The sequence below is a fragment of the Schistocerca serialis genome, chromosome 9 (assembly GCF_023864345.2).
Source record: "Schistocerca serialis cubense isolate TAMUIC-IGC-003099 chromosome 9, iqSchSeri2.2, whole genome shotgun sequence".
Classification (NCBI taxonomy): domain Eukaryota; kingdom Metazoa; phylum Arthropoda; class Insecta; order Orthoptera; family Acrididae; genus Schistocerca; species Schistocerca serialis.
This window is the reverse complement of record NC_064646.1, coordinates 186,793,270-186,818,008: the sequence shown is the minus strand read 5'-3', so window position 1 is coordinate 186,818,008 and position 24,739 is coordinate 186,793,270.

Here is a 24,739-nt window from a genome sequence, read left to right as displayed (position 1 = left end):
ACGAATGGAGACGTGTCGTCTTCAGCGATGAGAGTCGCTTCTGCCTTGGTGCCAATGATGGTCGTATGCGTGTTTGGCGCCGTGCAGGTGAGCGCCACAATCAGGACTGCATACGACCGAGGCACACAGGGCCAACGCCCGGCATCATGGTGTGGGGAGCGATCTCCTACACTGGCCGTACACCACTGGTGATCGTCGAGGGGACACTGAATAGTGCACGGTACATCCAAACCGTCATCGAACCCATCGTTCTACCATTCCTAGACCGGCAAGGGAACGTGCTGTTCCAACAGGACAATGCACGTCCGCATGTATCCCGTGCCACCCAACGTGCTCTAGAAGGTGTAAGTCAACTACCCTGGCCAGCAAGATCTCCGGATGAAGCGTCGTCTCACGCGGTCTGCACGTCCAGCACGAACACTGGTCCAACTGAGGCGCCAGGTGGAAATGGGATGGCAAGCCGTTCCACAGGACTACATCCAGCATCTCTACGATCGTCTCCATGGGAGAATAGCAGCTTGCATTGCTGCGAAAGGTGGATATACACTGTACTAGTGCCGACATTGTGCATGCTCTGTTGCCTGTGTCTATGTGCCTGTGGTTCTGTCAGTGTGATCATGTGATGTATCTGACCCCAGGAATGTGACAATAAAGTTTCCCCTTCCTGGGACAATGAATTCACGGTGTTCTTATTTCAATTTCCAGGAGTGTATAATTTTTCTAAGGGGACGTTTGACATTAGGACATTGTTCTTATAAAACAGGTATGCCTCTTTATACTTGCAGCACACAAATGCACATATTTGTCAGTAGTACTTTTCATTATGGTCTCTGTATTGTTTTTAAGCTGTAGACAATCTGCAAGTGTATTTATGTTTTTTCCCATTTTTTGCTGCAGATCTGATGATGATCATTATAGACCGAAACCGGTAATCTGTTAACAAAAAGTTTGTGACCATAGACGTAACTTAAAAGAAACTTATTGCATATACGAGTCACTGTTTTATTCGCGACAATGTCGCAGCTTGTCTGTCAATTAATGCCAAGCCGAATAACTGCTTGCTTGAGGGCCAGAAACGGACCAATGCGTTATTGACTTCCTCAGTTTGTGAAGCTCTTTCTCTTGAATGGATCATCTAATTTTTCTGAAATTGCATTCATCTATTTTTCTGTACATGTACATCACATCTACCGATTTCACCAATGTAATATACTTAATACGTTTCTCTGTCCCCATTTTTTAATATACTTTATGTAAAAATTCATATCGTCAGAAAATTTGTTCACCATTGTCGTTTTCCCACATTTTTTGAAACCTATTACTTAGACCATCCGATGGGTAATAACGTTACCATTATTCTTTTTGTACATTTTGAGATATTTATCATCCCTAAACCGTAGTGCTGAAAGTCAGAGAGATAATATAAATATTATGTAGCGGTAAGTAGAAAGTGTTTATTAGTATCACCGTAAGGATGTACTACTCGCTAATTCCATGTGCACTCTCGACGTACTGGCTGATAGGAGTATCTGAATACATAGAAATCAAATCATGTAGATGGATGTTGGCTGCTGTCTGGCTGCTGCTAATACGAACTAGCAGACAGCAGTATGTTTAGCGTTTCCACAACAACGAAACCAGAAGTTACATGCGGAGGTGACGATCGGTGAAACTACACGTATAACTGAGCTTGAGGTCGTCTATGGATGTGTTGGACACTGTTTTTAGTTGACGGTGGTAGCGACCTTGAAGCATTCAATACCTCCCAAAGTATTTCCAAAAGCTGTACGCGAATAGCTCCGGTGTTCCGGCTGTATGGAATTTGTATAGGTATGCTTGTTCATTATGCAGCCTTAGCAGACATTGCAACCATTCATACTGTCGGCGAGCCTGTAGCCTGGTCGAGCCATTTAAAAACGTAACAGCTTTCAAAAATAAAGGTCTATTTCTTGTAGAATTCGAATTGGCGACCCTTTGTTGACCACTGCTTGTAAAGTGTTCCGTCAGGGGTATTCTTAACGTTACACTTTTGATAATAGGTATGCAACACACGTAACGCGCAGGAAACGCTGTTACAGCCTTAACTGACCAAGGCTGTGTAGTCTACATTTACTAGCGTCGTCTACATTTATTTATGGTTACAACAGTAGCCAACAGTGGTTTTACTGGTTCAGTGAGACAGTTTTCACTCAGTTGTCATCAAAGAATGTAGTCCAGATACTTTGTGCCCATGTTTGACAAATTCAGTTTCATTTCACCTGTTGTTGTTGTTGTTGTGGTCTTCAGTCCTGAGTCTGGTTTGATGCAGCTATCCATGCTACTCTATCCTGTCCAGGCTGCTTCATCTCCCAGTACGTACTGCACCCTACATCCTTCTGAATCTGCTTAGTGTATTAATCTCTTGGTCTCCCTCTACGATTTTTACCCTCCAATACTAAATTTGTGATCCCTTGATGCCTCAGAATACGCCCTACCAACCGATCCCTTCTTCTAGTCAAGTTGTGCCACAAATTTCTTGTCTCCCAAATTCTATTCAGTATCTCCTCATTAGTTATGTGATCTACCCATCTAATCTTCAGCATTCTTCTGTAGCACCACATTTCGAAAGCTTCTATTCTCTTCTTGTCCAAACTACTTATCGTCCACGTTTGACTTCCATACATGGCCACAATGCGTAGAAATACTTTCAAAAACGACTTACTGACATTTAAATCTATACTCGATGTTAACAAATTCCTCTTGTTCAGAAATGCTTTCCTTGCCATTGCCAGTCTACATATTATATCCTCTCTACATCGACCATCATCAGTTATTTTGCTCCCCAAATAGCAAAACTCATTTACTACTTTAAGTGTCTGATTTCCTAATCTAATTCCCTCAGCATCAGCCGACTTAATTCGCCTAAATTCCATTATCCTCCTTTTGCTTTTGTTGGTGTTCATCTTATATGCTCCTTTCAGGACACTGTCCATTCCGTTCAGCTGCTCTTCCAGGTCCTTTGCTATCTCTGACAGAATTACAATGTCATCGGCGAACCTGAAGCTGCATGCCCTCGGGAAAAATTACGGCCGTAGTTTCTCCTTGCTTTCAGCCGTTCGCAGTACAAGCACAGCAAGGCTGTTTTGGTTAGTGTTACGTCAATCATCCAGACTGTTGCCCCTGCAACTACTGGAAAGGTTATTACCACTCTTCAGGAACCGCACATTTGTCTGGCCTCTCAACAAATACCCCTCCGTTGTGGTTGCACCTACGTTATGGCTATCTGTACCGCTGAGGCACGCACGCCTCCCCACCAACGGCAAGGTGTATGGTTCATGGGGGAGGGGGGGTCATTTTACTTGAGAAAGTGTTATAGATATTCTGGTGAGTTCTACCTCTCTTTTTTACCATGTGTAGTTCGTGTATTTTATCAGTGTTATTCACTGAGTGCTAACTTCTTCCGTATGTACGAACTATGTTTTGTGTAATTGTACCCATGAATTTTTACTGATACCCATTCATGTTTTCTCTCTTGTAGAGCCTTTGAGAATGGTGCAAGGCCGGAACACCTAAGACAGGATAAAATAAGTGGTCAAGACTAATATTAGTTTTCGAGTGCAACTGTCATATTTCTGGACTGTGGGTTAACGTCCGTACGATGCGAGTCGTAGAGAGTCCCCAGTGTTGTCGCGTTGTCTGAATGGCACGCGCGTCTTTCTGTAGGCACTTGCCGCACTGCTTTGCCACTTTTCTGGTATTTGGAGCCGCTGGGCGGCGCCTGTGGCAGCGCTTTCCGGCGGCAGTTTGTGTGGACTAGGCGGGTGCTTATCTGGTGGCCTATCGTCCGTGTTCCCCGCCGGCTCGCCGCATTCCTCGGCCGCGCGGCAACACGCCGGAGACACAAATCTACACGCGGAGACCCGCTGTCTCAACACCTGTGCATCGCGGCCGGGCCCTGGACAGTAGCCTGCCGCACGGCCCTTATCTGTCGGCTTCTGGGAACGATCTTCTGTCTCCCACCGCAGGAGACGAAACTAGGGTTACAATAAACCCCACAACACAGAAAGCTACAGGAGAGACTGCAGAATGGAAATTTGAAAGGCCTAAACGCCAAATTTTACATTTGTCAGGAGAGCGAAAAAAATTATCTCTCTACAAAACTGATTTGTAATCAAAAAAACTGAAAAGGTCCTCCGAGTCCAAAAAAATGGCTCTGAGCACTATGGAACTTAACATCTGGGGTCATCACTCCCCTAGAACATAGAGCTACTTAAACGTAACTAACCTAAGGACATCACACACATCCATGCCTGAGGCAGGATTCGAACCTGCGACCGTAGCGGTCACGCGGTTCCAGACTGAAACGCCTAGAACCGCACGGCCACATCGGCTGGCTTCTCCGATTCCACAGAATCACGCTTCTCACCGCAGCATCCCAAAAAGAGACAAATTAGAAAATGAGTACCTTATTAAGAACGTTCCGAGTGCGTTACCACGAAACTGACACATTGTAGGTGCTAGTAAGAAACTGTTTCCACGTTGATTCGTACAAAGAAGAAAACAGTAACCATCCAATTTCCTGGCAGATTAAAACTGTGTGCCGGGCCGAGACTCGAACTCGGGACCTTTGCCTTTCGCGGGCAAGTGCTCTACCAGGTTCGCAGGAGAGCTTCTGTAAAGTTTGGAAGGTAGGAGACGAGGTACTGGCAGAAGTAAAGCTGTGAGGACGGGGCGTGAGTCGTGCTTGGGTAGCTCAGTTGGTAGAGTACTTGCCCGCGAAAGGCAAAGGTCCCGAGTTCGAGACTCGGTCCGGCACACAGTTTTAATCTGCCAAGAAGTTTCATATCAGCGCACGCTCCGCTGCAGAGTGAAAATCTCATTCTAGTAACCATCCACTTCTAACAATGATACTGATACACAGGGTGAGTCACCTAACGTTACCGCTGGATATATTTCGTAAACCACTTCAAATACTGACGAACCGATTCCACAGACCGAACGTGAGGAGCGGGGCTAGTGTAATTGTTTAATACTAACCATACAAAAATGCACGGAAGTATGTTTTTTAACACAAACCTACGTTTTTTAAATGGAAACCCGTTAGTTTTGTTAGCACATCTGAACATATAAACAAATACGTAATCAGTGCCGTTTGTTGCATTGTAAAATGTTAATTACATCCGGAGATATTGTAACCTAAAGTTGACGCTTGAAACCTCCGACGTTCAGTTGCGTGTTGTAACAAACACGGGCCACGGTCGGCGAGCAGCATCTGCAGGGACATGTTTACGATGACGACCGTGTTTAGGAGTGTGGCTGTAGTGCACTGTTGTGGTTTGGTCTAGCTGTCGCAGTGTCCGCATTTAGCCGGCCGAAGTGGCCGAGCGGTTCTAGGCGCTACAGTCTGGAACCGCGCGACCGCTACGGTCGCAGGTTCGAATGCTGCCTCGGGCATGGATGTGTATGATGTTCTTAGGTTAGTTAGGTTTAAGTAGTTCTAAGTTCTAGGGCACTGATGACCACAGCAGTTAAGTCCCATAGTGCTCAGAGCCATTTGAACCATTTGTCCACATGTAGCGCTTGCTGCTATTGTTATTCTGCATTCGTCTCCGCACGCAGACCAACTGTAGTACACCGTGTTACCAGACGTCTGCGTTAGAATAGTGTTGTAGGAACTGTGACCATGGTGTATTCGAACTCTGAAAAGGCGGAGATGATACTCATCTACGGCGAGTGTCGACGAAATGCAGCTGAAGCCTGCAGGGTGTATGCAGAACCGTACCCGGACAGAGAGCATCTAACGTGCCGCACATTGCAAAACATGTACCGCCAACTGTATGCAACAGGTATGGTCGTAGCACGCAAACGGGTCCGTAACAGGCCCGTCACAGGAGAAGCGGGTGCAGTTGGTGTGTTAGCTGCTGTTGCCATGAACCCACACATGAATACACGGGACATTGCGAGAGCCGGTGGACTGAGTCAAAGTAGTGTCATGCGCATACTGCATCGTCACCGCTTTCACCCGTTTCATGTGTCGCTACATCAGCAGTTACATGGTGATGACTTTAATCATCGAGTGCAATTCTGTCAATGGGCATTAACAGAGGATGCGTTGCAGTTCTACCTGTTTACCGATGAAGCGGGTTTCACAAATCACGGGCAGTGAATCAACGGAACATGCAGTACTGGTCCGTGAACAATCCTCCCTCCCTCAGACAGGTATAGCGACAGCGACCGTGGACTGTAAATGTATGGTGCGGAATCATTGGTGAACACCTCATTGGTCCTCACTTCATTGCAGGGGTCCAAACAGCTGCAACATACATCGCGTTTCTACAGAATGATCTGCCAACGTTGCTCGAAAATGTCACACTGGAAACCCGTCGACGCATGTGGTATCAGCATGATGGTGCACCTGCACATTCCGCAATTAACACTAGGCTGAACCTTGACAGGATGCTCGACGGGCGTTTCATAGGCCGTGGAGGACGCATAAATTGGCCAACCCGTTCTCCTGATCTTACACCTCTGGACTTCTTTCTGTGGGGTACGTTAAAAGAGAATGTGTACCGTGATGTGCCTACAACTCCAGAGGATACGAAACAACGTATTGTGGCAGCCTGCGGCGACATTACACCAGATATACTGCGGCGTGTACGACATTCATTACGCCAGAGATTGCAATTGTGTGCAGCAAATGATGGCCACCACATTGAACATCTATTGGCCTGACATGTCGGGACACACTCTATTCCACTCCGTAATTGAAAACGGAAACCACGTGTGTACGTGTACCTCACCCCTCATGGTAATGTACATGTGCGTCAGTGAAAAAGACCAATAAAAAGGTGTTAGCATGTGGACGCAATGTGCTGTTCCAGTGTCTTCTGTACCAAAGGTCCATCACCGTTCCCTTTGGATCCCTACGTAATTCGGTGTCCTCCGATATACACGATCGAACAGCGGAGGAGTGGTACTCAAGCGTCAACTTTAGGTTACAATATCTCTGGATGTAATTATTATTTTACAATGCAACAAACGGCACTGATTACGTATTTGTTTATATGTTCAGATGTGCTAACAAAACTAACGGGGTTCCATTTAAAAAAAACGTAGGTTTGTGTTAAAAAACATAGTTCCGTGCATTTTTTTATGGTCTGTATTAACCAATTACACTAGCCCCTCTCCTCCCGTTCGGTCTGTGGAATCGATTCGTCAATATTTGATTTGGGTTACGAAATATATCCAGCGGTAATGTTAGGTGACTCACCCTATGTATATATATACAGAGTGTTACAAAAAGGTACGGCCAAACTTTCGGGAAACATTCCTCACACACAAAGAAAGAAAATATGTTATGAGGATATGTGTCCGGAAACGCTTACTTTCCATCTTAGAGCTCATTTTATTACTTCTCTTCAAATCACATTAATCATGGAATGGAAACACACAGCAACAGAACGTACCAGCGTGACTTCAAACACTTTGTTACAGGAAATGTTCAAAATGTCCTCCGTTAGCGAGGATATATGCATCCACCCTCCGTCGCATGGAATCCCTGATGCGCTGATGCAGCCCTGGAGAATGGCGTATTGTATCACAGCCGTCCACAATACGAGCACGAAGAGTCTCTACATTTGGTACTCATAAATGAAAGTCAAGAGGGTTGAGGTCAGGAGAGCTTGGAGGCCATGGAATTGGTCCGCCTCTACCAATCCATCGGTCACCGAATCTGTTGTTGAGAAGCGTACGACCACTTCGACTGAAATGTGCAGGAGCTCCATCGTGCATCAACCACATGTTGTGCCCTACTTGTAAAGGCACATGTTCTCGCAGCACAGGTAGAGTATCCCGTATGAAATCACAATAACGTGCTCCATTGAGCGTAGGTGGAAGAACATGGGGCCCAATCAAGACATCACCATCAATGCCTGCCCAAACAATGAGTCGCCTGTCAACACAAGCATCGAAGTCAACATTACCTTCCTTCAATTGGGCCAACTGGCGGTGAATCGAGGAAGTACAGTACATACTGACGAAACTAAAATGAGCTCTAACATGGAAATTAAGCGTTTCCGGACACATGTCCACATAACATCTTTTCTTTATTTGTGTGTGAGGAATGTTTCCTGAAAGTTTGGCTGTACCTTTTTGTAACACTCTATATATATATATAAAGCCCGCCCCTATAGCTGAGTGGTCAGCGCGGGGTTGTGTCACGCCAAGGGGCCCGGGTTCGATTCCCGGGCGTGCCGGAGACTGGGTGTTGTGTTGTCCTCATTATCATTTCATCATCACAGTGGAAGGCAGCGGGAAACCACCACTGGAATAACTTCCCTAGACGCTCATGCGGTGGACCTCTCTGACGAGGCTTCCCCCATGACAAGACCTGCCGTAAGGCAGAACACAAAATTTAAAAAAAAGTTTGTTTATATATATAAATAACGCCGTTACAGGTTTCGAACCGATACGTCATCTTCAAACGACTGTTCACGTTTGTATTACACCAGCGAACCTGGCAATGCTTCGCAATTGCTAAATATGTATGGGAATTGGATATAAATCCTAAACTCTCCCTCCCTTCTCTACGCCCATTTTCACCTGTCCCTCTATTTGTCCATTTCCTCGCCCCCCCCTCCCCCTAGTTTCCAATTCCACCCCCTCTGGACTTAAGCCTTGTTTATTGTTATTGCAATCGAAATCATGATTAGGAACTGAAGTCGATTAAAATGAGCGGGTAAATCTGTTGGGAACCATGTACAGTAATGAGAAAAAAAAAAAAATCATGTATGCAAGCGGCAGAGATGAAGTTCATCTGTGTGTAATAAAATGGATAAAATAAACAATGAAACAGGAAGATCATATTTAAAAATCTTTTCAGTTAATGGCAAGATATAAGAGACTAGAATGAAATGGGAGGATCATGTTGATAGAATGGCAGTAAACAGATTGCCGAATCAGATAATATATTATCGGCCGATTTGAAAGAGAGAACTAGGTAGACTTCATCAGAGATCGCTGCATGGATGATAGAGAACGGAACAAGTGACTGCAACACGTAATCCTTGGAAGGAGACGAAGAAGATGACGCTGAAATTCGTATACGCGGTAGTAGCTTGAATAGCAGTATTTTGTATTGTTTTAATTAGCTCAAGGGCGGGTTACAAAGTTCCGGATTCTATAGTGGTAGTCTAATCAACTTTCTTGTTTACTGTAAATAAACAACAGCCAAGAAGAAAAGAAAACTGCACACCGTAGTGTACACAATTTTTGCTTGTAATTCGTATGTAAGGAGAAAGAGTATGTATAGGATAAGCAACATGTGTAATGGTTTACATGCCCTCCTGTCATAGTAATCAAACTGACTGCGAGTAAGAAATCGAAAAAACAATTTTTAACATAACAGCACACCATTTTCTTTCTCGCAGTCAGTTTTAAGGGAAAAACCAAACATTTTTGTTTAAAAAATTTATGACCAATGTTCGTCTGAATATTTATAAATGTAGATCGGCCAAGAATTATTCAACATTTTTTGTTACAATGATTCCACTTTATATATCACATACATATATTTATATCTTGTACAGATTATAAAGATGTTGTTGTTGCTGTGGTCTTCAGTTCAGAGACTGGTATAATACAGCTCTCCATGCTAATCTATCCTGTGCAAGCTTCTTCAGCACCAAGTAACAAATGCAAACCTCGTACATCCTTCTGAATCTGCTTTTTTTTTTAGGTAATGTGTCACTCTCATTACGATTTCCTCTGTTACTCTTTGATTCTAGTCACGAAAAGGTATGACCTTTTATTTTACACAGGACTACAACTTGTCCTCAGAGATACTTTATTTCTCAAAAAAAAAAAAAAAATCCTTCATTATAAGACCTGAGAGAAGGGCACTGATCACCCCTTCCTCTTCGTCTCCCTCTACGATTTTTAGCCTCCATGCTGCCCTCGAATACTTACTTGGTGATCCCTTGATGACCCAGAACATGTCCTACCAACCGAACCCTTCCTCTAGTCAAATTGTGCCACAGATTCCTCTGCTCCTCAATTATATTCAGTACCTCCTGATTAGTTACTTGATCTACCCATCTAATCTTCAGCGTTCTTTTGTAGCACCACATTTCGAAAGCTTCTATTCTCTTCTTGTACAAACTATTTATCGTTCATGTTTCACGTCCATGCATGGCTACACTCCACATAAATACTTTTAGAAAAGACTTCCTGAAACTTAAATCTATACTCGATGTTAACAAAGTTCTCTTCTTCAGAAACGCTTTTCTTGCCTTTGCCAGTCTACGTTTTGTATCCTCTCTACTTCGATCATCATCAGTTATTTTGCTCCTCTACTATCTTAAGTGTCTCATTTCCTAATCTAATTACCTCAGCATCACCTGATTTAATAAGACTACATTCCATTATCCTCGTTTTGTTTTTGTTGATGTTCATCTTATACCTTCCTTTTAAGACACTGTCGATTCCGTTCAACTGCTCTTCCAGGTCCTTTACTCTCTTTGACAGAATTACGAGTACAGTGTCATAGGCAAACCTCAAAGATTTTGATTCCTATTTCATATTTTTCTTTTGTTTTCTTTACTGCTTGTTCAATATACAAATTGAATAACATTGGGGATAGACTACAACCCTGTTTTACTTCCTTTACAACCACTGCATCCCTTTCATGCCCCTCGACTTTTATAACTGCCGTCTGGTTTCTGTACAAATTGTAAATAGCTTTTCGTTCCCTTTATTTGACCACTGCCACCTTCAGAATTTGAAAGAGAATATTCCAGCTAACATTCTCAAAAGCTTTCTATAAGTCTACAAATGCTAGAAACGTAAAATGAGGCAGACGAGAATCGATGTTATTACAATTGCAATAGTAGCAGACGTTAAAAGCTACGCGTCAATATCCTGCTTGTACTTGACTGAAATCATGTGCGTTAAGTACCAGTTTGCATGCACACTTAACATTTGCGCCCAAACAGTGGTTAAGCCACCTACAAGGGACAAGGCATAATTACATCATAGTGTTGCCACCAGCCAGCCCTTCGCAACATACGAGGAAAGGCTGAACTGGAAGTTATTAGATCGTTTGTTCAAAAGAAAGGGTGAAATCGATTCAACTGTAGTAAACCAGATAAAAACACAGGGAACGTAAGAGTGATAAATAAACTCAAAAATTAACCAGCAACTTGTGTTTTGGCAGCATGCGAAACCAGGTTAGTGTTTTAAAGAACAAAGTGACTAAAAGCGTTAACTTGCACATTAGCTAGTTATTTGATGATCTATAAAGGAGGTGACAGGACACTTGATTTAAGATTTTGCTAAACACATTTATTCATAGTTATCCACAAAGAAACAGAGTGAAAATCATATCACCATTCTTAACCGGCAACTGAACATGAAATAAATTTATCTGCTTTGAGGAAATGGAATTATTTTGTAGAATTTCACTAGTCGTAGATGAGTTGATCGATGGAAAGAGGAAGTACAAAAATGTTCTGGGAAACTCGTGAACACAAATATAAGTATTTGAGGAATGAAATAGATAGGAAATGCTGGGAACCTAAGACAAAATGGCTGCATGAAAAATGTGAGGAAATCTACGAGTAAAAAGGAATGATAGTCGGAAGGATTGACTCAGCATACAGGAAAGTCAAAACAGCCTTCGGGGACATTAAAAACAAGGGTGGCAACATTAAGAGTGCAACGGGAATTCCGCTGTTAAATGCAGAGGAGAGAGCAGATGGCTGAAAACAATACATTGAAAGCCTCTGTGTGGGGGAGATTTGTCTGATCTGATAGAAGAAGAAACAGAAGTCGATTTAGAAGAGACAGAGGAACCAGTATTAGAATCAGAATTTGAGAGATCTTTGGCGGACGTAAGATCAAATAAAGGAAAAGGGATAGATAACATTTCATAAGAATTTCCAAAATCGTTGGAGGAAGTGGCAACAAAACGACTATTCACTTTGCTGTGAAGAATGTATCGGTCTGGGGATATATTATCTCACTTCCGGAAAAATATTATCCACACAATTCCGAAGACTGTAGGAGATGAAAAGTACGAGAATTATCACACCATTAGCTTAACAGCTCGTGCATCCAAGTTGCTGGCAAGAATAATATGCAGAACAATGGAAAAGAAATATGGGGATATGTTAGATGATCCGTTTGGCTCTAGAAAAAGGTAAAGACACACAGAGGCAGTTCTGATGTTGCGGTTGATAATGGAAAGAAGGCTAAAGAAAAATAAAGACCTGGAAAAAGCGTTCGACCATGTAAAATGATGCAAGGTCTTCGAAATTCTGAGAAAAATAGGGGTAAGATATTGGGAGAGACGGGTGATACACAATATGTACAAGAGCCAAAAGGGAATAGTAAGAGTGGCCGGCCAAGAACGAAGTGCTCGGATTAAAAATTGTGTATATCACGGATGTAGTTTTTCCTCCTTGCTGTTCAATCTGTACATCGAAGAAGCAATGATGGAAATGAAAGAAATTTTCAGGACTGGGATTAAAATTCAAGGTGAAAGATTATCAGTGATAGAATGCACTGATGACATTGCTATCCTGAGTGAAAGTGAAGAAGAATTACATGATCTGCTGAATGTAATGAACAGTCTAGTGAGTACAAAATATGGATTGAGAGTAAATCGAAGAAAGACGAAAGGAATGAAAAGTAGCAGAAATGAGAACAGCGAGGAACTTAACATCAGGACTGACGGTCATGAAGCAGATGAAATTAAGGAATTCTGCCACCTAGGCAGCAAAATAGCCATTTATGGACGGAGCAAGCAGGACATCGAAAGCAGACGAGTACTGGCAAAAAGAGTATTCCTGTCCAAGAGAAGTCTACTAGTATCAAACATAGGTCTTAAATTAGGGAACAAATTTCTAGGACTGTACGTCTGGAGTACACCATTATATGGTAGTGAGACATGGATTGTGGAAAAGCCGGAACAGAAGAGAATTGAGGCATTTGAGATGTTCTGCTGCAGACGAATGTTGAAAATTAGGTGGACTGATAAAGTAAGGAATGAGGAGGTTCTGCGCAGAATCGGTGAGGAAAGAAATATGTGGAAAACACTGACAGGAGAAGGGACAGGATGATCGGACATCAGTTAAGACATGAGGGAGCTGTAGAGGGCAAAAGCTGTGGAGGAAGACAGAGATTGGAATACATGCAGAAAATAATTGAAGACGTAGTTTGCAAGGGCTACTCTGAGATGAAGAGGTTGACATGGGAGAGGAATTCGTGGCCGGCCGCATAAAAAAAGAAATAAAGAAGAAGGTGAGGGGCAAAACAGGAAAAGGAACACCCGATTTCATTCATCCAATCAAGATTCACATGAAAAAAGACCAAGTTTAGAGAAACATACCACCACCAATAAGTGCATGCACTACGTACAAAGAGGTTTATGCTGATTGAAACATACTGTTATCATAAATATACGACGGGGAGATTCACGGACACAACATACAGTGAACCGAACTGGCCACGCGGTGGACTAGTCACGCATTTAACCGTTACAAACAGAAATAAAAGGAAAATCACGAGAAGTGTAGAATCAATGACGGAACACGCTTACAAGAAAGAAGAGAACATGGATGACCGCGAGTTGATACCCCAGTGGTTCAGAAAAACACATGGTCCCCAATAATTAAAGACAGTTACCAAAAGTTCCTACAAAATACGAAATCGGAATGTCTCAATTAAATCACCCGGCATTGATCAATTAAACGAGAACGGACAACATGTAGAGATGGGGTAACGGAGCTGAAGGCTCACAGAATCAAGATCACATGGGAAAACTATAACAAAACAGACACTATGAGAGGTGGAAGATAGGTACAGTAAATGAAAGGAATTGTCAGACACATACGAAGACACAATTACTGTCACATTCACATGAGATCGAAAGCGCCCTACCTCTGCCTAAACATATTTCGTGGAGCACAAATGTTCTAAACGACCACTTTGGATAAAATTATGAACTCAAGGTTTCCCAAAATCGGCAATGCATAGCACGTCCTGCAGTATTAATAGGAACACACTGGTTAGGCTGAAGAACTCAACGACTCAACACACGAATAACGCGGTTAAGGCTACGACCTATCTCATCACTGGTAGCATAAGGCTTACTTAAGAACTATGAGCCGCACTCACCAACAACCTAGCAACAGAGTGACGCTCCGCTCGGAGCATCCTAAGACCCTCGCGTGAAATGAAAGCAACCAGGGGGGTCGTTTGCGCCACCAACCTCACAGACAACAAAAGAGATAGGCCTCTTTGTCCAGGTAAGAGATACAAGGATGGTTAAGCTGTGCTCCCGGCAGACGAAAAGCAACTCAATTACTAAGCACAAACCAACCTGAAAAGACACATGAAAACACCCATTCACTCTCATTCTAGCACACAAAAAGTAAGGTAAAGGAAGGACATGATAAATATGGGTGTGGACTGCATATGGGAAATAAATGTATGACACAAATAATTGACATACTGTTTCGAAGAACAACTGCTTGCATTTAACTTAGATAAACATCGAATTTTCATCGACACCATTGCTCAGTCCTTCTGGGCGAGTTAATTGAACTATATTGCAAACAAACTGTGCAGAGGATAAAGTAAACAATAAAATGAGACAACAAATGTTACGAATCGACTCTACAGAGACATTTCATGATGATTTGATTTTGTAGTAAGCGTAGGTTTTATAAACGATAGAATTATTTTTGCCGATGGGAAGAAGTATTGTGCTGGATGTAGTAATGTATAAGAGTATCAGCTGTTGTCGAAGTTCGACCCATTTTGTTTATAAAGTAATGGGATTTAAATTCTTTTGTATGATTACCTGGAATTTTGTCGTATGCATGTTATTAGTTCTTACCTGAACATCATGCAGATTATTAGTTCTTACCTGAACGCTTTAAGGAAAAGAGTAAGAAAGGGAGAAGCGGAAGGGGATTAAAAACACAGATTAACCTCAGAACTAACTTAACAAATGCTGCATTGTAGCTATGAATATTATTAGAATTTGAAACGTCCCCTTTCAACAATTATACGTGACTGTGCTTAAAACAGACACACAATATTTTTTTAGCGCAACACAATCTGACTTTCAGTAATCCCTACAAAAGAATGGCCCTGACTAACATTAACCTATACTTTTCACAAATCACTTACCTCACAAAAATCTTTGTTACTCAAGCTACAGCAATACAGCGAGCGCCACTACTGCCAGCTAAATAAAAGATTCAAACTACCGAAGGCACTAACTACTGATACGCATAGTTAGCAAATGAAAGATTTTGATAGAGAACAAACAATGTATTTAGCTTACTAGTGTTCAAAAGTCATAATATATATAGCAGTTCATGACAACCAGTCTTACAAATTTCAAAACTCCGCCATCTCTCTCCTCACATCCACCAGTGCTGGCGGGTCACCTCCAACTGCGCAACACTACGCGCTGTTAACATCCAGCTGCCCAACACTACAATGGCAGACAACAATGCAAACTAGCCACAGACGGCACCAGCACAACCAGTGATTTTCATACAGAGCGCTACATGGCGTTACCAATAAGAAAACATAAACAGCCTACTTACATAGCCCCCATGCTCCCCACAAAAAATTTTACAAATTGTTTTGGGCAGTGGCCAATAATGATTTGATAAAATTTTTCATAATTACAATAACAAAGATATCAAATGCACACACTTATTGATATAATGTTGGTCAAAAGCTAAAATTTTCTCACAGTCCATAAAGACAGTCCTGATCATTCATCAGATTAAAATTGCAGTTTTGTTTCTCAAAGTCTGAGCAGTAAAAGGAAATGCACACGGAATTAGTGGATTTCCATGCCGTCTTGAAGAAGTAGTGTTGTCCTTCCATCAGAAAGACAGTGCTGACTTTTGACATGCAGACAGGTAATGGACCACAACAGAGCAAACCCACCGCAGAGTCATTCGAAGTTTTGAAGAATACTGGTAGGTAGGTCATCACAGAACAGACCTACTGTAGTCTTGGTAGAGATTATGTTATTGGTGGGCCACCAGAGGTGCAGACCCACTGCAGTCCTTGTAGAAGTAAAGGTACTGGTGAGTCATCAAAGGTGTAGACCCACCGTAGTCCTTGTAGAAATAATGGTATTGGTGGGTTATCAAAGATGCAGACCCACTGTAGTCCTTGTAGAGATGGCCAGCAGCCATCTGCTGCAACTGTGCAGGTGCACAATCACCATCGAAGAGCCTTGCAGACAATATAGCAAGTCCATAACCACCACTTGTGCACTCACAAAGTTTTTGGAATTGTCCTTATAACCAGCAATGCTGTTATCCAGTCCCTTGCTGAATTTTTAACACACGTGCAAACACTAACAGTCCCTACTTCTCACATATTGTCCATATACTATGACCAACAGAAACGTGTGCAGTGAAATGTGACTTACAAGTTACTTAATTTGATGAGCTGGTGTCAATTACAATTTTATAACATAAGAATACATTAACAAAGGTACAAAATACATCATTAAAAACATAATAATGCAGATAACATTTGTAGTACAGGCTTTACAAAAGAATAGAAATAAACATATACATCAGTGTTACAGGAATTATGAAATAAGTAAATAAATAAAATAATGAGAATAGTTTTTGAAACATTAATTTCACACATGATAATTGAAACAGAACAGAATTAATAATGTCTAAACATCTTTACAATGAAAATAACATATTATAAATGCAAATTATATTTGAGGATAACAGTATTCCTCATCAGAGTGAATGTAGCTGGGTATTAGAGAAATTCTACAACATAAATCTTATCAGCTAAACACATGAAGACAGGAAGAACACAAACACACAAGGGTACACAAAAACATAGCGAAATGATACAAAAGGAAAGACAGGGTTCGTTTTCAGTGTGACATTTGGTACTGCAGTCCAACCCAAAACTTCGTTCTGTAGATCTTTCCTCTTATTTCAACATTTGATTCCACCAAAAAAAAATCCTATCCATGCATGCTTTCTATACTCTGTTCACATCCTCTTTCAAAATTCTTTTTTGGCCAAACCATTTTCTTATAGCTTCTCAATGCATTTATTCCAATTCATCACAATCCGTCCTCACATATAGCCTACCCCATCTTAAGCTAACTTAAATCTACTGAGCTCAGATGCTAAACTAAGGAACGAGTCAATGTAGCAGCACAAAACAATTAACACAAATAGCAATGACAAAAAAATGCAGAGTGCAAAGCAAGCAGCAGTAAATCTAAATTAACAGATAAAATGCAAAATTACAACTAATATAAGGCAATGTGCAGCAAACAACAAAAATAAATCAGTAATAAAACTGGCTTAACAGAGTAATACAAAGTGAAATTCAGTAGCACTATGCCTGGCAAACAGCAGCAGCAAATGCAATAACTTATATCTAAACATGACATAGCTCAAGCAGAAAAAATATTACAGTAAAAATGGTCATGTTTAATACCTATGTCAGATCTTAACACTAGGGTGATGCATCACGAGAACTTACACTAGCAGATAAGTTACCAAATCGTAAAAAAATTATTTATGCAATTCCTGTGAAGGGAAATGTCTGTTTATGTGCCCTTGTTTTCTTGGAAGTAGATCATAAATTTATAATTGACTGGATCTGTAGGCATAAAATAACTATATTAGTACATCCATTAAATTTTATTTTAACCAATGCTGCAGTGCAGCTAGAAACTAGATATTAAACAAAATGAATAAATAAATATATAAAGCAAGCCATATGGCATTTCTCTCAATTAGCAAGACAATAGCCGTGAAATGTTTCTCATCGTTTCATTAGGCATTTTAGTAAATATCATAAATTAAGAGCTCCACAGTGTAATCATATGTTGACAAGTTTGAGCGTGTCGTATTTGCGATGCTTTCTACAAAGGAATGTCAATAGCGAAGATAATGGCATCCCTTTTCATTTCTCCACCTGTGCCTCTGAAAGGTACACACTAATGGCTTTTTTCCAGGCGACTGGCGCACAGCTGGGTGCCCACGATGCATTACATGCAGGTGGTCACTTAACTTTCTTACCGAAATATTTAAGACACCAGTTTGCACTACAGTGACAGTCTCATATAAAAAATTTCACAGGTCGAGAATTTGCATTACAAATGTGTAGAAACAAAATCCTGTAAGTATAACAGTGTCCAAAAAATTTTCGCCAGCATTGTGATACATTCACGCATTTACACACATTTCATAACTCTTAAAGTACGATTCTTGGTTTCCAACATACTTTTTCACAAGTCAGAGTCCCTAACCACTATTCATTACTCCTTACCTTATTACACATGTATATATTCGTCGACACGTCAATCTTGCGTCGACACTTCAATATTTCATCATAATAAATACATAGCATAATCAAATTCCTCATATAGCATCAGCTTATTGATCATAAACATACCTCAACAGCATAATACACATCGTCGTCGTAAAAATAACATCATAACACCTCATTCAAATCTCAAAATCGTCGCAGCTTTCTGCAATAATTTCAAAACCTAAAAAAAATTCTCTGCTCATTTCAATAGTGTCATCTACCTCAAATGTACTTTAAAAATCATGATCTCATACCAAATACATCATTCAAAGCTCTCATAGCATCACAATGGTTCTGAAAAAATATGAACAGTTCACAAAGTACAGACAAAATACAGTTTCATAAGTGTGAAGTTATCCATCTGTGTAATTACGTAAACATTTGTCACTGATGTAGTGAAAAAAATGTTTGTCTCTCAGTTAAATGATCAGATAGGTGTGTAATTTGTGTGTTAGAGAAATATGGTACCAATGTGTAAAGTTGTATAAGCAAATACCATATTAGCTAGGGCTCCTTGTGCTTGCCAAACACATGGTACACGAAGTAAGCGTGTACCCCCTGAGGATTAATGTAATTATACCCTCAGGTGTTACAGATTACGGTAATGGAATGAAATGTGTCACGGAAAACCTTTGTATCATTGTACTTCAAATATCTTTAAAAATAAATGTTTTAAGTACAAAATTAATCACTCAAATACGTGTACTGTAGCGCTAAACTGTGCGTCTTGTTGTAAGATAATCTCTGTGGAAGTGTCGTAGTTATCGTCCTCCGAAAGCTAAGTTCTGCAGAAGTCAACGTACTTACCTCATGATACACAAAAGTGAAATGCTTTGCGTATAGATATCTTAGTTATTACCCTTATTGCCGTGATGAAGAAAGTACTGTGCTGTAACGTATTGTTGTCCTACGGAAAAGGCTGTCTCCTTGTAGCTATACCACAAAAGTTACTACTAAAACATGTTTTACTTTACAGAAGAATTCAGAAAAACTGTGCAGATATAAAACAGATACACCACAAAAGCAACATTGTAAATTGTCACCCATTAGTAGTGTCGTGATAAAATCGTGTAGCTGTCACATAAACTAACCACTGTGTCATCTGGTATTTCACAGAAAGTACTTTAAATCCAGAATGTATTTTCAAGTAAACCAAAATGTTGCATTAAAATCTCATTAGCAGTACTGGTAAATGTTCTAAGTATGTAAGCCTTATAGTCGATACGTAATCATGCAACTAACAAGCAAGAATGTACACACACAATAACACTGTGTCGTTTGTTCACAATAACAATGCATTCGTAATTTCTGTTTAAATAAGTTCTCTTGGTTCTTGGCTGGATATTTAACTTCAGACATTGATGCATATTAACAGATTCTAAGTCTGACAAAGCATACTAGCAATCTAAAGTGAAAAGTTATATGGCAAAGACAAAGTTAAAAATCAGATTATCTTTCAATAAACGGTTTTACATGTGAAATGTGGTGTAAACCTTTACTCTTCCTAGTACGCAGAGTTTCAGCTTCAATGGAATTATCATGTGGTATATGGTACATCGGTAAAGAATGCTAAAATTTTTCTCACGGTTAGCGTCTATGTAATTTTTCCCTGAGCCGGCCGGCGCACGTGGCTGCCTGCGGTGCGAGTCATTGTCTGTCTCTTTGTTGGCGTGCGTCGTTATTGGGATTAGGAGACCTAACTTCTACAAATTCACCTTGTCGAGAGTGCCCTGCTCTGTTTGAATCCCGCCAGTTCTGATGGAATTCAGGTCTGTCGTTTTGTCGGTAGTTTATATAGTTTCTTGTTTGTCGGTCTAGTGGAGAAGAATTTCTCCTGGAATCGTAACTGCGCGCTGAACTGTTGCGTCTGAAGTTATTCTGTCTCCCTTGATAATAATTGTTTTGGTTTCCATATTGTCTGTTTCTATGGTTATCTCTGTCACATTCATTACTACGGAAATGCGATCTTTCTCTGTAACTACGAGGGCAGTTCAATAAATAATGCAACACTTTTTTTTTCTCGGCCAATTTTGGTTGAAAAAACCGGAAATTTCTTGTGGAATATTTTCAAACATTCCCGCTTCGTCTCGTATAGTTTCATTGACTTCCGACAGGTGGCAGCGCTGTACGGAGCTGTTAAAATGGCGTCTGTAACGGACGTGCGTTGCAAACAACGGGCAGTGATCGAGTTTCTTTTGGCGGAAAACCAGGGCATCTAAGATATTCATAGGCGCTTGCAGAATGTCTACGGTGATCTGGCAGTGGACAAAAGCACGGTGAGTCGTTGGGCAAAGCGTGTGTCATCATCGCCGCAAGGTCAAGCAAGACTGTCTGATCTCCCGCGTACGGGCCGGCCGTGCACAGCTGTGACTCCTTCAATGGCGGAGCGTGCGAACACACTCGTTCGAGATGATCGACGGATCACCATCAAACAACTCAGTGCTCAACTTGACATCTCTGTTGGTAGTGCTGTCACAATTGTTCACCAGTTGGGATATTCAAAGGTTTGTTCCCGCTGGGTCCCTCGTTGTCTAACCGAACACCACAAAGAGCAAAGGAGAACCGTCTGTGCGGAATTGCTTGCTCGTCATGTGGCTGAGGGTGACAATTTCTTGTCAAAGATTGTTACAGGCGATGAAACATGGGTTCATCACTTCGAACCTGAAACAAAACGGCAATCAATGGAGTGGCGCCACACCCACTCCCCTACCAAGAAAAAGTTTAAAGCCATACCCTCAGCCGGTGAAGTCATGGTTACAGTCTTCTGGGACGCTGAAGGGGTTATTCTGTTCGATGTCCTTCCCCATGGTCAAACGATCAACTCTGAAGTGTATTGTGCTACTCTTCAGAAATTGAAGAAACGACTTCAGCGTGTTTGTAGGCACAAAAATCTGAACGAACTTCTCCTTCTTCATGACAACGCAAGACCTCACACAAGTCTTCGCACCCGAGAGGAGCTCACGAAACTTCAGTGGACTGTTCTTCCTCATGCACCCTACAGCCCCGATCTCGCACCGTCGGATTTCCATATGTTTGGCCCAATGAAGGACGCAATCCGTGGGAGGCACTACGCGGATGATGAAGAAGTTATTGATGCGGTACGACGTTGGCTCCGACATCGACCAGTGGAATGGTACCGTGCAGGCATACAGGCCCTCATTTCAAGGTGGCGTAAGGCCGTAGCATTGAATGGAGATTACGTTGAAAAATAGTGTTGTGTAGCTAAAAGATTGGGGAATAACCTGGTGTATTTCAATGCTGAATAAAACAACCCCTGTTTCAGAAAAAAAATGTGTTGCATTACTTATTGAACTGCCCTCGTATTATTCTGCCAACGATCGTCATACGGGTGGTGTCTGTTTTGGTCACGATTTGCGTTGTAAGAATAGCCTTGTCGTGACCAGTTATTATTTCTCTCATCGCGGAATGGCGACGGATGTGACCTGTAATTGTTGTGTTCCTGTTTTCGCTTTCTGCGATTGTCAGTGTCAATTTATAATTCTTGTAAGAGTCCCTGAAAAGCTTCAATGTCGTCTTTGCAATGTCCTGCTAAAATAATATGTCGTAAATGTTCAGGCAGTTTGATTAAGCAAATGCGGATGATTTCTGAGGGGCTGTATGGGTTTGACAGGTACTGATTCTTGTGCAACATGTCTACAAATTATTTCACTAGACTGGAAAATTCAGATTGTTCGAAATGTTTCATCATTATGATGCTATGTTTTACTCGGTGTTGTGTAGCTTGAGACCAATATGCTGAGAGGAAGGCATGATAAAATTCTCCTTCACTGTGACAATCGTGAATGACCGATCGCATTCTTGCAGCTGGTTCATTCTCTAAGTAGCCACACATAAATTCTAATCTGTGTGCTAATGACCATTTGGGAGGAAAACAATGAGAGAATTGATGGAGCCACGCTTGTGGATGAATGTCGTTGCCAGAATTCTTAAATGTTTTAAATTTACTTGTAGTAATGAACAGCTTATAGTCAAAATCATCATGTCGGCGAGTCGCATTTCGGTCATTGTTACGTCGTTTCGGCGGTTCCATTTCAAAATTCGGTGTGCCTTACCAATTTCTTTCATAATTTCCGAAGTGTCGTGTGTTATTATTATGTGGTTGTTGCGTATTTCTAAGTCCCTCTTCCCGTGTTGGAGCGCGAGTGTCCTCTGAAATATGAAATTTTTGTATTACTTGTGCCAACTGATCTTGTACTTCCCGGATTTCTCTTTTGTGTTGCGTATTAATTTGATTCTGATTTTGTTTGAATTTTTAATTTGTTCATACTCTTCTGTGTCAGTGATGGCTACAGGTCTTGTGTCATTCAGATCATCATCTACATTTGCAGATAAGTTAGTGAACTGATCTGACAGTTCGGCTACTTTCTCCGATAGTGTACTTATTTCCTCAGTGTGTTTTTCTGAACCAAGTTTCAGAGTGTCCATTTTTGTTGAAATCGTATCTACTGTGTCCTTTAAGTTTTCTTGAGTTTTTGCAAGTTGCGTAACCAAATCGGTAGATGCAACTGAGTCAATTTTAGCTTGCAAGGTGTCGTGATTTTCATGAACAATAGTTTGCAGTTCTTTTATGGCTGCTTCGTGAGTCTGTAATGCATTTTCATGACGCGAAAAAATAGGTTGGAAATGCTCACAAGTTTGTGTTTTTACGTCATTACAGACTTTTTGACATTTCGATTCAATGTTATGTAACTCAGTGGTTAAATCTTCACGTGTTTGTTCAAGCGTGGTGTCTAACTTTTGAAGATTTTGTTCCATTGTGTCTAACTTTTGAAGCCTTTGTCCCATTTGTTGCATGAACTGTAATAACAGTGCACTAGTGTCTGAAACATGTTCCGCAGTGCTTTTCGGCAGTAAATTTGCACCGGCAACATTCACATTTTGACAAGCAGAAAATGTGTCTTGACTTATTTGAGAAAACGGTGAGGACCCAAAAACTGAATCTACAGTATTTGCGGAATTGTGTCCGGTCATTTCGGATTCCTGAGGCGAGCTATTGCCGACCGATCGATCGATAATGCTTCCCTGTTCACTAATTGTTTCACTGCTTACACCATTATTTGACACCCGCTCCATTTCCCTATGCACAGCTACCAAATTACTACTTTGAATGTCTGTTAATTCATTACACAGCGGTGCTGGTAAGCTACGCTCGTCGTCACTATTATTTACTTTGGAGCCTAGTGTTACGTTTTTCACACGCCATTATTGTCATAATATTTCACACGATAACACAAAAAATAAGAGAACACATTAACATAGCGCTGAAAATAATATCTAGCAAGCTGCGAAATACTTGGTGCAAATTTACATGCGTGCCACACCTGTTTTACTGTACAACAATGAAAGACTGCAACTACAAAGGAGATTCTCTCTACAATTACGTGCTAGCAATAAACAAAATCTACACTAATTACACAAACTACAAGAAAAAATTAGAAGATTCCAGTGAGGTATCCTCGGCTAAGGGTCGACATATGAAACGTCCCCTTTCAACAATTATACATGACTGTGCTTAAAACTGACACACAATATTTTTTTAGCGCAACACAATCTGACTTTCAGTAATCCCTACAAAAGAATGGCCCTGACTAACATTAACCTATACCTTTCACAAATCACTTACCTCACAAAAATCTTCCTTACTCAAGCTACAGCAATACCGCGAGCGCCACTACTGCCAGCTAAAAAAAAGATTCAAACTACCAAAGGCACTAACTACTGATATGCATAGTTAGCAAATGAAAGGTTTTGATAGAGAACAAAAAATGTATTTACCTTACTAGTGTTCAAAAGTCATAATATATATAGCAGTTCATGACAACCAGTCTTACAAATTTCAAAACTCCGCCATCTCTCTCCCCACATCCACCACTGTTGGCGGCTCACCTCCAACTGCGCAGGGCGCTGAAGACCTTGCTGTCGTGCGCCCACAAAACCCCTCTACTACTACTACCACTACTACTCCAACTGCGCAACGCTACGTTAGGCGCTGTTCACATCCAGCTGCCCAACACTACAATGGCAGACAACAATGCAAACTAGCCACAGACTGCACACAGCACAGCCAGTGATTTTCATACAGAGCGCTACGTAACGTTGCCAATAAGAAAACATAAACAGCCCACTTACAAATTGTTCTTTGATTTATCTTCAGTCGTTCGATTATTTGAAGTAAGTCATTAATATGGTGTGTCGAAAAGTAAATTTGGCATTAATGGTGGCAAATTAACCTTTCCCTTATGAAAATACGCACATCAGAAAATGGTTTAGCATCATCTCAGTTCTCAGAACTCCTGAAGATAGACGTTAACTGTGGACATTGTATGACAGACCCGCTCAAAGATGT